Here is a 14,026-nt window from a genome sequence, read left to right as displayed (position 1 = left end):
TCTGAGATCATGACCTGAGCCAAAGTTAGATGCTTAACCAACTGAGCCACCCAGGTGCCCCAACTTTGTCTATCTTGTTAAGAGATTGTCAATACTTCTAGCAACATTGAGGAATATTTTAAATACCATAAAACTCACGCGTTGTAAGTATATAATTTAATAATTTTAGTAAATTTATTTCATTGTGTAACTATCATAACAACACAATTTATAAAATTCCATCACCTCAGTAAATCCCCTCACGGCCATTTGCAGAGAATTCCCTCTCTGACACCAGGGCTAGGCCACCGGTGAGGGGATTTCTCCCTATGTAAATCTGACTACTCTAGACCTTCCAAAAAAATAGAATCATACAGCAGGTTGTCTTTTGTGATTGGCTTCTTTCATTTAGAGTGATGTTTTTGAGGTTCATTCCTTTGTTGTAGCACATATCATTACTCATTTTTTTATTGGTGAATTATGTTCCGTGGCGTGGTCATACCACATATTGTTCATCCATTTACTAGTTAGTGGACATTTGGACTATTTCCATCTTTTTCTGTTTTGGTTATTAGGCATAATACTGCTATGAACATTTACGTACACATCTTTATGTGGACATATGTTCTCAATTTTCTGGGACATAACAGTAAGTTTTTGTTAAGTATTATAAGTTTTTTGTTTACAGTGCTTGTTAACTTCTGTTGAATTCTGTTGTGCTCAAAGAACATACTTTATGTGATTGTCCTTTATATTTATATATTAAGACTTATTTTATGACCTGAAAAATGGTCTGTGCTAGAGAATGTCCACCTGCACTTGTAAAGAATTCTTCAGTGACTGGGAGCCATCTGTCAGGTCAAGTTACTTGAGTGTCATTCAAGTCTTCTATACCCTTGCTAATTTTCTGTCTATTTTTTCTATGAATTATCGGATGGCTTGTTGAAATTTCTAACTACAATTATTCGAAGTTTCTATTTCTCTTTTGAATTGTGTCAATTTTTACCTTATGTATTTTGGGGCTGTGTTATTAACTGCATATACATTTTTATTTATTTTCTGCAAGTTTCCTGGATTTTAATCTTCTGTTCCTCTCTACCTTTTTAAGTTAAATATTTTTTAGTGTGCCATGTTTAATTCTTTTGTTGATTTTAATTACTGTTCTAAGAATTAAAATATGCATCTCAATTTATCACAATCTCCTTTAGAGTAATTCTAATTTCACTAAAACAGGGAATCAAATTTTTTTCTCTCATGTCTTTTCAGCAAGAATAGGCCCTGTCATAAAACTGCAAAGTTATGGAAGAAGTGGGGAATGGCAGTACTCAAAACGAAGTGAGAAGACATGTCTCTCTGATCAGTGGAAGGAGGAGACGGACACTGAGGTCCAAAGAGAGTTGGGAATCCCCATTATGCTTTTCTCTCTTTTTTTATCTCTCAACTTTGTTTTTATATGTTGGAGTTTTTTAGCCATTTATCAGATTTATGTGTTGCAGTTTTTCCCACGTATATGGGCTGCTTTGCCCTGGCTTAATAAGTGTTTGATGAACAGGGATTCTTAATTTTAACAAAGTCCAATGTATCAATTCCTTTCATCATGGTTAATGTTTTTAGTGTCCTTTTAAATTCATCTTTGCCTACTCAAAATAATAACAATGGTCTTTTATGTTTTCCTCTAAAGGCATTATTATTTTTTTTTACATTTCCTTTTTTCCTCCCTTCCTTCCTCCCTCCCTCCCTCTTTTCTTTCTTTCTTTCTTTCTTTCTTTCTTTCTTTCTTTCTTTCTTTCTTTCTTTCTTCCTTTCCTTCTATGGTTTCACTCATATGTGGAACATAAGGGATAGCGCAGAAAGGGAGGGAAAACTGAATGGGAAGAAATCAGAGAGGGAGACAAACCATGAGAGACTCTGGACTCTGCGAACCAAACTGGGGTTTACAGAAGGGAGGGGTTGGGGGATAAGGTAACCAGGTGATGGGTATTAATGAGGGCACGTGTGGTGATGAGCACTTCATATTATACACAACTAATGAATCACTGAACACTCCATCAATAACTGTCACGTTTAACTGCTATCTGGAATTGATTTTGTCTGTACAGTGTGAGGTAGAAGGTACCTTATACCTTATATCCAATCAGCCTAGCACCATTTACTGGAAAGGTCTCCCAACCCCACTGTACAGCAGTGCCCCCTTAATTGTACATCTAATGATCTTTTTATCTGTGTATTTTCTGATTCTATTCTGCTCCCAGTTGTCAGTCTTTTTATCTTTGAGACAATATCACAGAATGTTAATTACTTTCGTAGTGTACATTTTCCAGCTTTGTTGTTCTCCTTCAGCGTTTCACTGGCTAGTCTTTAACTTTTATATTTCCATGTGTATTTTAGAATCAGTTTGGGGGCACCTGGGTGGCACAGCGGTTAAGCGCCTGCCTTCGGCTCAGGGCGTGATCCCAGCGTTATGGGATCGAGCCCCACATCAGGGCTTCTCTGCGATGAGCCTGCTTCTTCCTCTCCCACTCCCCCTGCTTGTGTTCCCTCTCTCGCTGGCTGTGTCTATCTCTGTCGAATAAATAAATAAAATCTTTAAAAAAAAAAAAAAAAGAATCAGTTTGGTAATATCCACATGTGTACACACATATACAACATCATTGTTTTTTGTTTGTTTGTTTGTTTTTGTTTTTACTGGAATTGTGCTGAAACAAGAGATTACTTTGAGGCAGACTGACATTTTTACATTATTGACTCTTCCAATTATGAACATGCTAGATTCTTGCATTTACTTAGGGCTTCTTTAATTTCTCTCAATAAAGCTTTAAGATTTTTAACTGTGGCAATCTTGCCAAATTTTGTTAGATTTTCTAAGTATTTAATATGTATGATGTTATTGTAAGTTTTATTATTTTATTATTTTTTTATCTTTTGTTTCCCTTCTTCTTTTATTTAAATTCAATTAATTAACATATACTGTCTTATTAGTTTCAGAGGTAGAGCTCAGTGATTCATCAGTCTTATGTAACACCCAGTCCTCATTACATAACATGCCCTCTTTATTGTCCATCACCCAATTGCCCCATGCCCCCACCACCCCTCCACTCCAGCAACCCTCAGTTTGTTTCCTATGAGTAAGAGTCTTTGGGACACCTGGGTGGCTCAATTTGTTAAGTGTCTGCCTTCAGCTCAGGTCATGATCCCAGCAGGGGCCTGGGACTGAGCCCCACATCAGGCTCCCCACTCAGCAGGAAGCTTGCTTCTCCCTCTCCCTCTGCCTGCTGCTCCCTCTGCTTTTACTCTCTCTCTCTCTGACAAAAAAATAAATAAAATCTTTATTAAAAGAGTCTCTTATGGTTTGTCTCCCTCTCTGACTTCAGTCTTGTTTTATTTTTCCCTCCCTTCCCCTATGATCCTCTGTTTTGTTTCTTAAATTCCACACAAGAGTGAAATCAAATGATAATTGTCTTTCTCTGATTGACTTATTTCACTTAGCATAATACGCTTTAGTTCCATGTCATTGCAAATGGCAAGATTTCATTTTTTGATGGCTGAGTAATATTCCATTGTATATATATACTACATGAAAGATTAGTTTTTTTTTTTTTTTTAATTTTATTTTATTATATTGTGTTAATCACCATACAGTACATCCCCAGATTCCGATGTAAAGTTTGATGCTTCATTAGTTGCGTATAACACCCAGTGCACCATGCAATACGTGCCCTCCCTACTACCCATCACCAGGCTATCCCCTTCCCCCACCCCCTCCCCTCTGAAGTCCTCAGTTTGCCTCTCACAGTCCATAGTCTCTCATGTTTCATTCCCCCCTCTGATTACCCCCCTTTTCTTTATCCCTTTCTTCCCCTACCGATCCTCCTAGTTCTTATGTTCCATAGATGAGAGAAATCATATGATAATTGTCTTTCTCTGCTTGACTTATTTCACTTAGCATTATCTCCTCCAGTGCCGTCCATGTTGCAGCAAATGTTGAGAATTCGTTCTTTCTGATAGCTGAGTAATATTCCATTGTATATATGGACCACAGCTTCTTAATCCAGTCATCTGTTGAAGGGCATCTCGGCTCCTTCCATGATTTGGCTATTGTGGACAATGCAGCTATGAACATTGGGGTGCATATGGCCCTTCTCTTTACTACGTCTGTATCTTTGGGGTAAACACCCAGTAGTGCAATGGCTGGGTCATAGGGTAGTTCAATTTTTAACTTTTTAAGGGACCTCCACACTGTTTTCCAGAGTGGCTGTACCAACTTGCATTCCCACCAACAATGTAGGAGGGATCCCCTTTCTCCACATCCTCTCCAACAATTGTTGTTTCTTGCCTTGTCTATCTTTGCCATTCTAACTGGCGTAAGGTGGTATCTCAGTGTGGTTTTGATTTGAATTTCCCTGATGGCTAATGATTTTGAACATTTTTTCATGTGTCTGTTAGCCATTTGTATGTCTTCATTGGAAAAGTGTCTGTTCATATCTTCTGCCCATTTTATGATTTGTTTATTTGTTTCTCGTGTATTGAGTTTGAGAAGTTCTTTGTAGATCTTGGATACCAGTCCTTTATCTGTGGTGTCCTTTGCAAATATATTCTCCCATTCCGTGGGCTGTCTCTTAGTTTTTTTGACTGTTTCCTTGGCTGTGCAGAAGCTCTTTATCCTGATAAAGTCCCATAAGTTCATTTTATCTTTTATTTCTCTTGCCTTTGGAGATGTGTCGTGAAAAAGGTTGCTCTGGCCGATGTCATAGAAGTTGTTGCCTATGTTCTCCTCTAGAATTTTGATGGATTCCTGTCTCACATTGAGGTCTTTCATCCATTTGGAGTTTATTTTTGTGTATGGTGTGAGAGAGTGGTCAAGTTTCATTCTTTTGCATGTAGCTGTCCAATTTTCCCAGCACCATTTATTGAAGAGACTGTCTTTTTTCCACCGGATGTTTTTTCCTGCTTTATCAAAGATTAGTTGCCCAAAGAGCCGAGGGTCCATTTCTGGGTTCTCTATTCTGTTCCATTGGTCGATGTGTCTGTTTTTGTGCCAGTACCATGCTGTCTTTGTGATCACAGCTTTGTAGTACAGCTCGAAATCCGGCATTGTGATGCCCCCAGCTTTGTTTTTCCTTTTCAACAGTTCCTTGGAGATTCGGGGCCTTTTCTGGTTCCATACAAATTTAAGGACTATTTGTTCCAGTTCTTTGAAAAATGTCCTCGGTATTTTGATCGGGATAGCATTGAAAGTGTAGATTGCTCTGGGTAGTATGGACATTTTAACTATGTTAATTCTTCCAATCCATGAGCATGGAATATTTTTCCATCTTTTTATGTCTTCCTCAATATCTTTCAAAAGTGATCTATAGTTTCTAGCATATAGGTCCTTTACGTCTCTGGTTAAGTTAATTCCAAGGTAACGCATGGTTTTTGGTGTTATTGTAAATGGGATGGATTCCCTAATTTCTCTTTCTTCAGTCTCGTTATTCGTGTATAGAAATGCAACTGATTTCTGGGCATTGATTTTGTATCCTGCCACCTTACTGAATTGTTCTATAACTTCTAATAGTTTGGGAGTGGATTCCTTTGGGTTTTCCATATAGAGTATCATGTCATCTGCAAAGAGAGACAGTTTGACTTCTTCTTTGCCGATTTGGATACCTTTGATCCCTTTTTGTCTTCTGATTGCTGTTGCAAGGACTTCTAGTACTATGTTGAATAATAGTGGCGAGAGTGGGCATCCTTGTCGTGTTCCTGATCTTAAGGGAAAGGCTTCCAGCTTTTCCCCATTGAGAATAATGCTTGCAGTAGGCTTTTCATAGATGGCTTTTATGAGATTGAGAAATGTACCCTCTATTCCTACACTCTGAAGGGTTTTAATCAGGAAAGGATGCTGTATTTTGTCAAATGCTTTTTCTGCATCAATTGAGAGGATCATATGGTTCTTGAGTCTTTTCTTGTTGATATGATGTATCACATTGATTGATTTGCGAGTGTTGAACCATGCTTGCATCCCAGGTATGAATCCCACTTGGTCATGATGGATAATCCTTTTAATGTACTGTTGGATTCTATTAGCAAGGATCTTGTTGAGGATTTTGGCATCCATATTCATTAGAGAAATCGGTCTGTAATTCTCCTTTTTGAGGGGGTCTTTGCCTGGTTTGGGGATCAAGGTAATATTAGCCTCATAGAATGAGTTTGGTAGCTTTCCTTCTGTTTCTATTTTTTGAAATAGCTTTAGGAGAATAGGTATTATTTCTTCTTTGAATGTTTGGTAGAATTCCCCAGGAAAACCGTCTGGGCCTGGAGTTTTATTATTTGGAAGGTTGTTTATCACTGACTCAATTTCTTCATAGTTAATTGGCCTATTTAAGAAATCTATTTCTTCCTGTTTCAGTCTTGGTAGTTTATAGGTTTCCAGGAAGGCCTCCATCTCTTCCAGATTGTTTAGTTTTTTGGCATATAGCTGTTGATAAAAGTTTCTAATAATCCTTGCAATTTCAATGGTGCTGGTCGTGACCTCTCCCTTTTCAGTCATAATTTTAATAATCTCAGTCCTTTCTCTTTGTTTTTGGACAAGTTTTGCCAGTGGTCTATCAATTTTATGGATTCTCTCAAAGAACCAGCTTCTAGTCCTGTTGATCTGCTCTACTGTGGTTCTGGTCTCTAATTCATTGATTTCTGCTCTAATCTTGGTCAACTCCTTCCTTGTCAGTGGGTTAGGCCTGTCCCTCTGTTGCTGTTCCAGTTTCTTGAGGTGAGAATATAGAAACTGCATTTTAGATTTTTCTATTCTTTTGAGTGAGGCTTGGATGGCTATGTATTTCCCCCTTAGGACTGCCTTTGCAGTATCCCATAGGTTTTGGACCGTTGTGTATTCATTCTCGTTGGTCTCCATAAATTGTTTAATTTGTTTTTTGATTTCCTGGTTTATCGAGTCATTCTTGAGCAGGATGGTTCTTAGCCTCCAAGTGTTTGAGTTTCTTCCAGGTTTTTCCTTGTGGTTGAGTTCCAATTTCAGAGCGTTGTGGTCTGAGAATATGCAGGGGATAATTTCAATCTTTTGGTATTGGCTGAGACCTGTTTTGTGTCCCAGAGCATGATCTATTCTTGAGAATGTTCCATGGGCATTTGAATAGAATGAGTATTCTTTGGTTCTGGGGTGTAGTGTTCTATATATATCTATGAGGTCCAACTCGTCGAGTATGGCATTCAAAGCCTTTGATTCTTTGCTTAGTTTTTGCCAGGGTGTTCTGTCTATTTCTGATAGTGGGGTGTTGAGGTCCCCTACTATTACTGTGTTCTTATCTATATGTCTCTTTATTTTGGTTAAGAGTTGGCTTGTGTATCTTGCTGCTCCCCTGTTGGGGGCATATATATTAATAATTGTCATATCCACTTGTTGAATACTTCCTTTAAGAATAATATAGTGCCCTTCTGTATCTCTCTCTATGGCCTCTAGTTTAAAATCCAGTCTATCTGATATGAGAATTGCTACTCCAGCTTTCTTTTGAGGTCCATTTGCGTGGAAGATGGTACTCCATCCCCTTACTCTAAGTCTGAATGCATCTTTGGGTTCAAAATGAGTCTCTTGTAGACAGCAAATGGATGGGTCATGTCTTTTTATCCAATCTGCAACCCTGTGGCGTTTTATGGGAGAGTTTAAGCCATTTAGATTGATAGAGATTATTGACAGATATGATTTTAATGATGCCATTTCTCTTTAAAGTCTTTGTATCGGTTGTGACTTGCTGCTCTGTATCACTCTTGGGGCCTTTTTACCTTTATAGAGCCCCCCTTAATATCTCCTGTAGGGCTGGTTTCGTGGTTACGAAATTGGTTAATGATTGGCGATTTTGGAACGTCTTTATTTCTCCATCAATTCTGAATGACAGCTTTGCTGGATAAAGGATCCTTGGCTGCATGTTTTTCTCTGAAAGAGCTTTAAAAATGCCCCCCCAAGCCTTTCTCTCATTCCAGGTCTCTGTAGACAGGTCTGACGTAATCCTGATACCTTTGCCTTGGTACGTGAGAAATTTCTTTGCCCTGGCCGCTTTCAATACTGTATCCTTGGATCTAATATTTGCGAATTGCACTATGACATGCCGTGGCGTAGGTTTGTCCTGGTTGAGCTTGGATGGGGTCCTCTCTGCCTCTTGGACACGAATGCTTGTTTCCCTTGCTAGATTAGGGAAGTTTTCAGCTACAATTTGTTCAAATATCTCTTCTAGACCTCTGTTTTTCTCCACCCCTTCAGGGATGCCGATGATTCTGACATTGGATCGTTTCATAGAGTCAGTAATCTCCCGTAATCTACATTCGTGGGCGTGGATTTTTTTAAGACCAGCTTCTATTTTCGTTTTTTCTTCTACTAACCCATCCTCCAATTCGCTAACGCGTTCCTCTGCCTCGGTGACCCTGGCCGTCAGAGCCTCTAGTTTTGACTGCATTTGGCTCATAGAATTTTTAATTTCTGTCAGATTCGCTCTCATTTCTGCCCTTAGGGATTCTATATTCTCAGCAACGCTTTCTCTGATGCTTTTTTCAAGTTTACTCATCATCTTGACCATTGTTGCTCTGAATTCCATTTCTGATAATTGGGATACATCCATATGTATTAATTCTGTGGCCGAGGCCAATTCTGTGGCAGAGGCCACAGACTCATTATCTTTTCTTTGCTGGGGGGGACTTCTCCTTCTCGTCATTCTGATGAAGAGAGATTGCAGGGTTGTCCAGAGCCCAAGTGTTGACTGGGACCCAGGCCGTGCGCCCTTGTTTTATAGAGATCTTAGGGATGTGGGCTTCTTCCTTAAAGAGTTTATTTATTTATTTGAGAGAGAGAGAGACAGTCAGCAAGAAAGGGAACCCAAGCAGAGGAGTGGGAGAGGAAGAAGCAGGTTCCCGGTGGAGAAGCCCGATGAAGGACTCCTTACGGAGCGTTGTGATCACACCCTAATCCGAAGACAGGTGCTTGGTGACTGCGCCACTCAGGCGCTCCGGGTTGTGGGCTTCTTGATTTTTCAGCCTGCCTTCTGGGGGAGGGGCCTGCCTGCAGGTACTCAGAAAACCCTGTTTGGGTAGAGTCTCTGTGTCCCTTGCGAGGGGGGATGGGGATGGGCACCCTGTGAGCCGGTATTTCCGGGCTTTTGTTCTCTGGCGGCTTTCCCTGGCGGTTTGCTATGCCTCTTCTGAGAGAGCAGCAGCGGCTGAAATTCAGCCTCTGTCTCAGAACAGAGGGATCGCGGATCGTTCTCCACTGATGTTCTGGCCACTTTAACTCTGTTTCTGTTGGTGCTGCTCAACCCTGCAGCATCCCGGGCTGTGCGCCCCACACCCGGCGTCCCAGCCCTCACTTCCAGGGCCGGCACGTCTCTGTCCTTTGTGTTTCCAACCCCGCCCGCCGCCAGCCGCCCCGCGCGGGCTCCCGGAGCTCCCCGTCTCAGTCTGGTGTCTCACGGGTGCTGACCGCGAGTCCGCCTGCTCCCCCGTGCAGGTGGCCCTCCAGCCGCCAGCCGCCCCGCGGACGCTCCCGGAGCTCCCGGTCTCAGCCTCGATCCAGTGAGCACACCGGAGCTCCGGAGCTCCGTGAGATGCTTGGTGGTGCACGCTCCCGGCTCACGGACTCAGTCTGCCGTTTCCAGAGTGCGGGTCCGCGGTCCGCCCGCTCCCCGGTGCAGGTGGCCCGCCAGCCGCCCTGCGCGCGCGCTCCTGGAGCTCGCGTTCTAAGTCTGTTGTCTCGCGGGTGCCGTCCGCGAGTCCGCCTGCTCCCCCGTGCAGGTGGCCCGCCAACCGCCAGCCGTCCCGCGTGCGCTCCCGGAGCTCCCTTCTCAGCCTGCTGTCTCAAGCGTGCGGGTCCGCGGTCTGTCCGCTCCCCCTTGCAGGTGGCTACCGCTTCCCGGCGCCCTGACACGGCGGCTCCCTCCCCCTTCTGTTTAGCTTCCGATATCTGTGCGCGGTTTCACGGCTCCCCGCTTCGTACCTCGATACTCAGCGCTGGAGATGTTCATTTGTAGAGATCCAGATGTATCTTCCTGCGTCTCAGGCTGATTCCGTGGATATTCCTGCTGGTCTGGTACCTATCCAGCTCAACTCAGGGGACCGGCTGAAAAAGGTGTCCCCTACTCCTCCGCCATCTTAACCTCCCCCCCGAAAGATTAGTTTTTAATTCATTTCTATTGGTTGCTGGTATATAGAAACATGGCTGATTTTTACATATTGACCTTGTACAACAATTCTGTATCAAGGATTAATTCTGATATTTGTAGTTTTCTTTATATTTTTAATGGACAAAAATCATGTCATTTTTAAATAGCAACTAAGCATTTCCAAAAGTTTGGTGTTATTTCTTTGGTAAAGACTCTGAAAAGATTCAATGGTGAGGCCAAATGAGCGTAAGTTTTTCCTCATGAGAAGGATCTTTATATGAATCTCTCTCTCTCTCTCACACACACACACACCATTCAGTTCTGTCCAATTCACTGCATGTGGTTTAATTATGATCTTATCCTATGCTTTGAAATACACAAGAGGAAAAAAAAACTTGTCATTCTTAGTCAGTGTTTCTCACATATTTTTCATGAAAGTGCTTCTAATAATTTGAAGTCCCAGTATTTTCCATACAAATTTTATAAATGTTTTCATTTTCTTCTCTAAAAAGTCATATTTATTTTCTTGGGGAAATAAAACTGCAAATAACTAGTGGACCCTGGAACAATGTGGGGTTTTAGGAGATTGACCCCTGTGAAGTCAAAAATCTGTATATAACTTTTGACTGTCCCAAAACTTAACTACTCATGGCCTACAGTTCAACCAGAAGCCTTACCGATAACACAAAGAATTCATTAACCCATATTTTGTAATTAACACATATGCTGTACTTTGTATTCTGTACTCCTACAAGAAAGTAAGCTAGAGAAGAGAAGATGTTAAGAAAACCATGAGGCAACAAAAATACATTTATAGAACTGTCCTGTATTTATTGGGGGGGAAATCTGCATGTAAGTGGACCCACACAGTTCAAACCCATGTCATTCAAGGGTCAACTGTATCGTTAGTGGCAACGATACTGCAGTGAGACGTACACGCTAAACGCAGGGCCTCAGTGCTCTCGAAGTACCTCATACCGCCTTGGGGATGCTATTCCCAGGCAGAGAACCCTAGCTGATCCTAACAAGGCCCAGGGTCAACGTCATGCCCGGCTCACGTAACACATGCAGAACGGACTCCCCTGATCTCTAACGTCACAAGTGTTCTGAGACTAAGGGGCATAAGTGGAATGAGTGCTGTGAACCTCACCTCTGAGCAAATCTGAAAGCTTGAAAGTCCATACAAATAACAGTTGCTGTTTTTATCACTGGGAAAAAGAAAACAAACGGTGCCACAGAAGCCATTTTATCAAAAGACAATCTTGGGAGACTGATCTGTACAAGCCACCAAAGTGAATGTACTAAGTCACACTTGATTTGTGATTATTTGTTTATATCCCATGCACTCTTGGTTTCAAACGTTTGCTCCTTTGACGCAAATGACTTTGGCAGCTTGCAACTGATCTGTAATTTTCCCTCTGTTGGGAGAAGGAAGTATTTAATGCTACAGGTGAAGACGTTAGAGTATGCAGAGGAAGGGCCTGTTTACTGAGATCAGGACTTAATACCTTCGTATTCCATCCAAGCTACGGCTATCCTAGCATCTAATTTTGTGTAAGGCATTGTCTTTGATATCCTATAATCTGTGAGCCCACATGTAACATTTTCTTACGAAAACATTGTTTTGTGTGTGCGGGTGGCAGGGATGGACTACCATAAATTATTCAGTAATCACAGTTAATTATTACACAGCATTCACGTTCGATAGAAACTCTTCTCATTTTTCAAGCCAATCTTTTGGTAAGAATTCCAAAGACCATGTACCCTTTCAAGGTCAGAAGACTATAGACAGCAGAAAGCCATTCTATCTGGTGAATATGTTATATGATTAGGCTCATTTAAACTTCTTTCTACTTGGTGCTCCTAAAAATAAGAAGTTGTTGATATTTTGACATAACTGGATCAAAACCTTTTAATACAAATCCTTCTTGAATCTGGTTTTAAAAAACATATTTACAGTCCTTCTAAGAATTTCTAATATGTCGTTCCCCAAATCCTGCCCTATTCCATCCCATGCTGTCTCTCAAAGTAAGAATCCTTAAAATTTTAGCATATGTGCACCAAGAAGGAATTAATTCATGAACAAACCAGTGACTGCCACAGGGAAGCGGGTGGGGGATGGGAGAAACAGGTGAAGAGGATTAAGAGGTACAAACTTCCAGTTGTAAAATCAATGTCATGGGGATTGGAAAAAAAGAATTAATCCAGATAATTTCTAAACATGGTTCACTGATTCTCTGTCCCAACTGGGATAGATCCTTAGAGCAAACAGAACTGCAAAGAAATATCTTGAGCTCTACTTGGCAGGCTTCCTGCTGGTATAAACAGAAGGTCTCCAGGTGTAAGGTGGGAAAGAACAAAGAAATAAATGTGCTAATGGTGTTGGGTTTATACAGAGATGGGGAAAGTGGGGACAAAGAGACCAAAAGAGATAAAGCAAAAATGGCAAAACGTTCATGATAGGTCAACGTAGAGATGGGTCTACACCTGTTCATTGTACAAGCATTTCAACTTTTCTGTGGGTTTGGAATCTTTACAAAGTTTCAAGGCCTAGAACTTCCTCAGAGATTGAAATCAGATCTTCCCATCTTTTGGAAATATCCAAACACAGGTACCCTATCCAGTGCCAAAACATTGTTTCTTATCGTGCTTGGCAAGAGAAAATACACAGTATCTTGGATACTTAAGATAAACAAATATTTGAGACACACTCAAGCCTTCCACTGAATAGCACTGACTCCATGAGAAGTTGCCTGTGCAGTGCACTCCCCTGCCCACAAGCAGGTACTGCAGCTTGGACCAGAGCTGCCCTGATCTCCTGATGGACGCCAGGCGCCCACCGGCTCCCAGCAGGCTCGCTTCACTCCACAGCCCTGCAAGTGCTGCTGGCCTCTCTAGCTGCTGCCCCTTCCCCACCCTGACTCCATTCCTGCCAGTCCTAAGGGACACTCACAAAGAAAGCCACACAGATGTCCCTCCCACCCCACAGCCAGCGGTGTGACCTTATTTGAGAAAAGCTCAGTCTGAGCTCCCAGGCTCCCTCCCCCTCAGTCTCATGGAATCTTGCCTCCTGGTTTCCATTCCTCACAATGAGTGCATACAAAGCCAGCCCACCCCATGGCAAGTGCACTTCCCGGACAGCTCTGACACGTGCAGACGACTGCACAAGCCAAGACTGCCTAGGGTGGCCTTTCCCCCCCAAATGCAGCGAGCTGTTTCCTCTGGCACCTACCTTCTTCCACTTATATTGGAAACTCACATTGGAAACTTACATTGGAAACTTACATTCCCTCTTCTGTTTATTTATCGTTGTGGTGAAATCTGGTATCTGGGTGTACATGATGAAGGATATCCGTGGCACCCCACGGCCCACACAATTTTGACTGGCATGACTGCAAAAGCTCAGAGTCCTCCCAGTCACTAACAACAGCCGTGTCACCATCCGGCACCTACAAAGCCCGCATCGCAGGGCCTCCAGCTTGGTCCAGCAACCCCCAGCAACGAGCTGACCACCTCTCGAGATTGCTCACTCCTACTCTGAACTGCTCAGGTCAGGGAAAGGCTTCCATCTTCCTGAGCCAATCTGTGGCTTTGGCCTTGAGTGCTAACACCCGGGGCCACGCAGAACTCCCCCCGCCCCCAATCCCTCTTGCAGGAAAGGGACTCAAAATCTTGAAAACATGATCATGAATCCGGAGTCAGCTCGCTTCCAACTCAACTGCCTCATCGAGCCGCCCTCTCGAGCCATCGTTAAGCCCACTGTCCCTGGGAACGCACTCTTGTCAAATACCCTCTTTAAATGTGATGCCCAGAGTGGCACTCAGTACTTCAAGGTACAAAGTCATTCTCATTATTCAGGATGAGGAAACACTCTCCCGTTATAAATTATGATCAAGGACATCCTGCCATTTCTT

The 14,026-nt window shown here is 42.3% G+C and overlaps 1 protein-coding gene across 1 annotated transcript in view; it reads right to left on the bottom strand.

Moving 5' to 3' along the window:
* The window catches only part of VWC2 (von Willebrand factor C domain containing 2), a 127,684-nt gene that overhangs the window by 91,338 nt on the left and 22,320 nt on the right, over positions 1-14,026 (bottom strand). The window lies entirely within an intron of this gene.

The sequence above is a fragment of the Ailuropoda melanoleuca genome, chromosome 1 (assembly GCF_002007445.2).
Source record: "Ailuropoda melanoleuca isolate Jingjing chromosome 1, ASM200744v2, whole genome shotgun sequence".
Classification (NCBI taxonomy): domain Eukaryota; kingdom Metazoa; phylum Chordata; class Mammalia; order Carnivora; family Ursidae; genus Ailuropoda; species Ailuropoda melanoleuca.
Note: the sequence above shows the minus strand (reverse complement) of the source record. Positions and strands in the feature narration are given on the sequence as shown.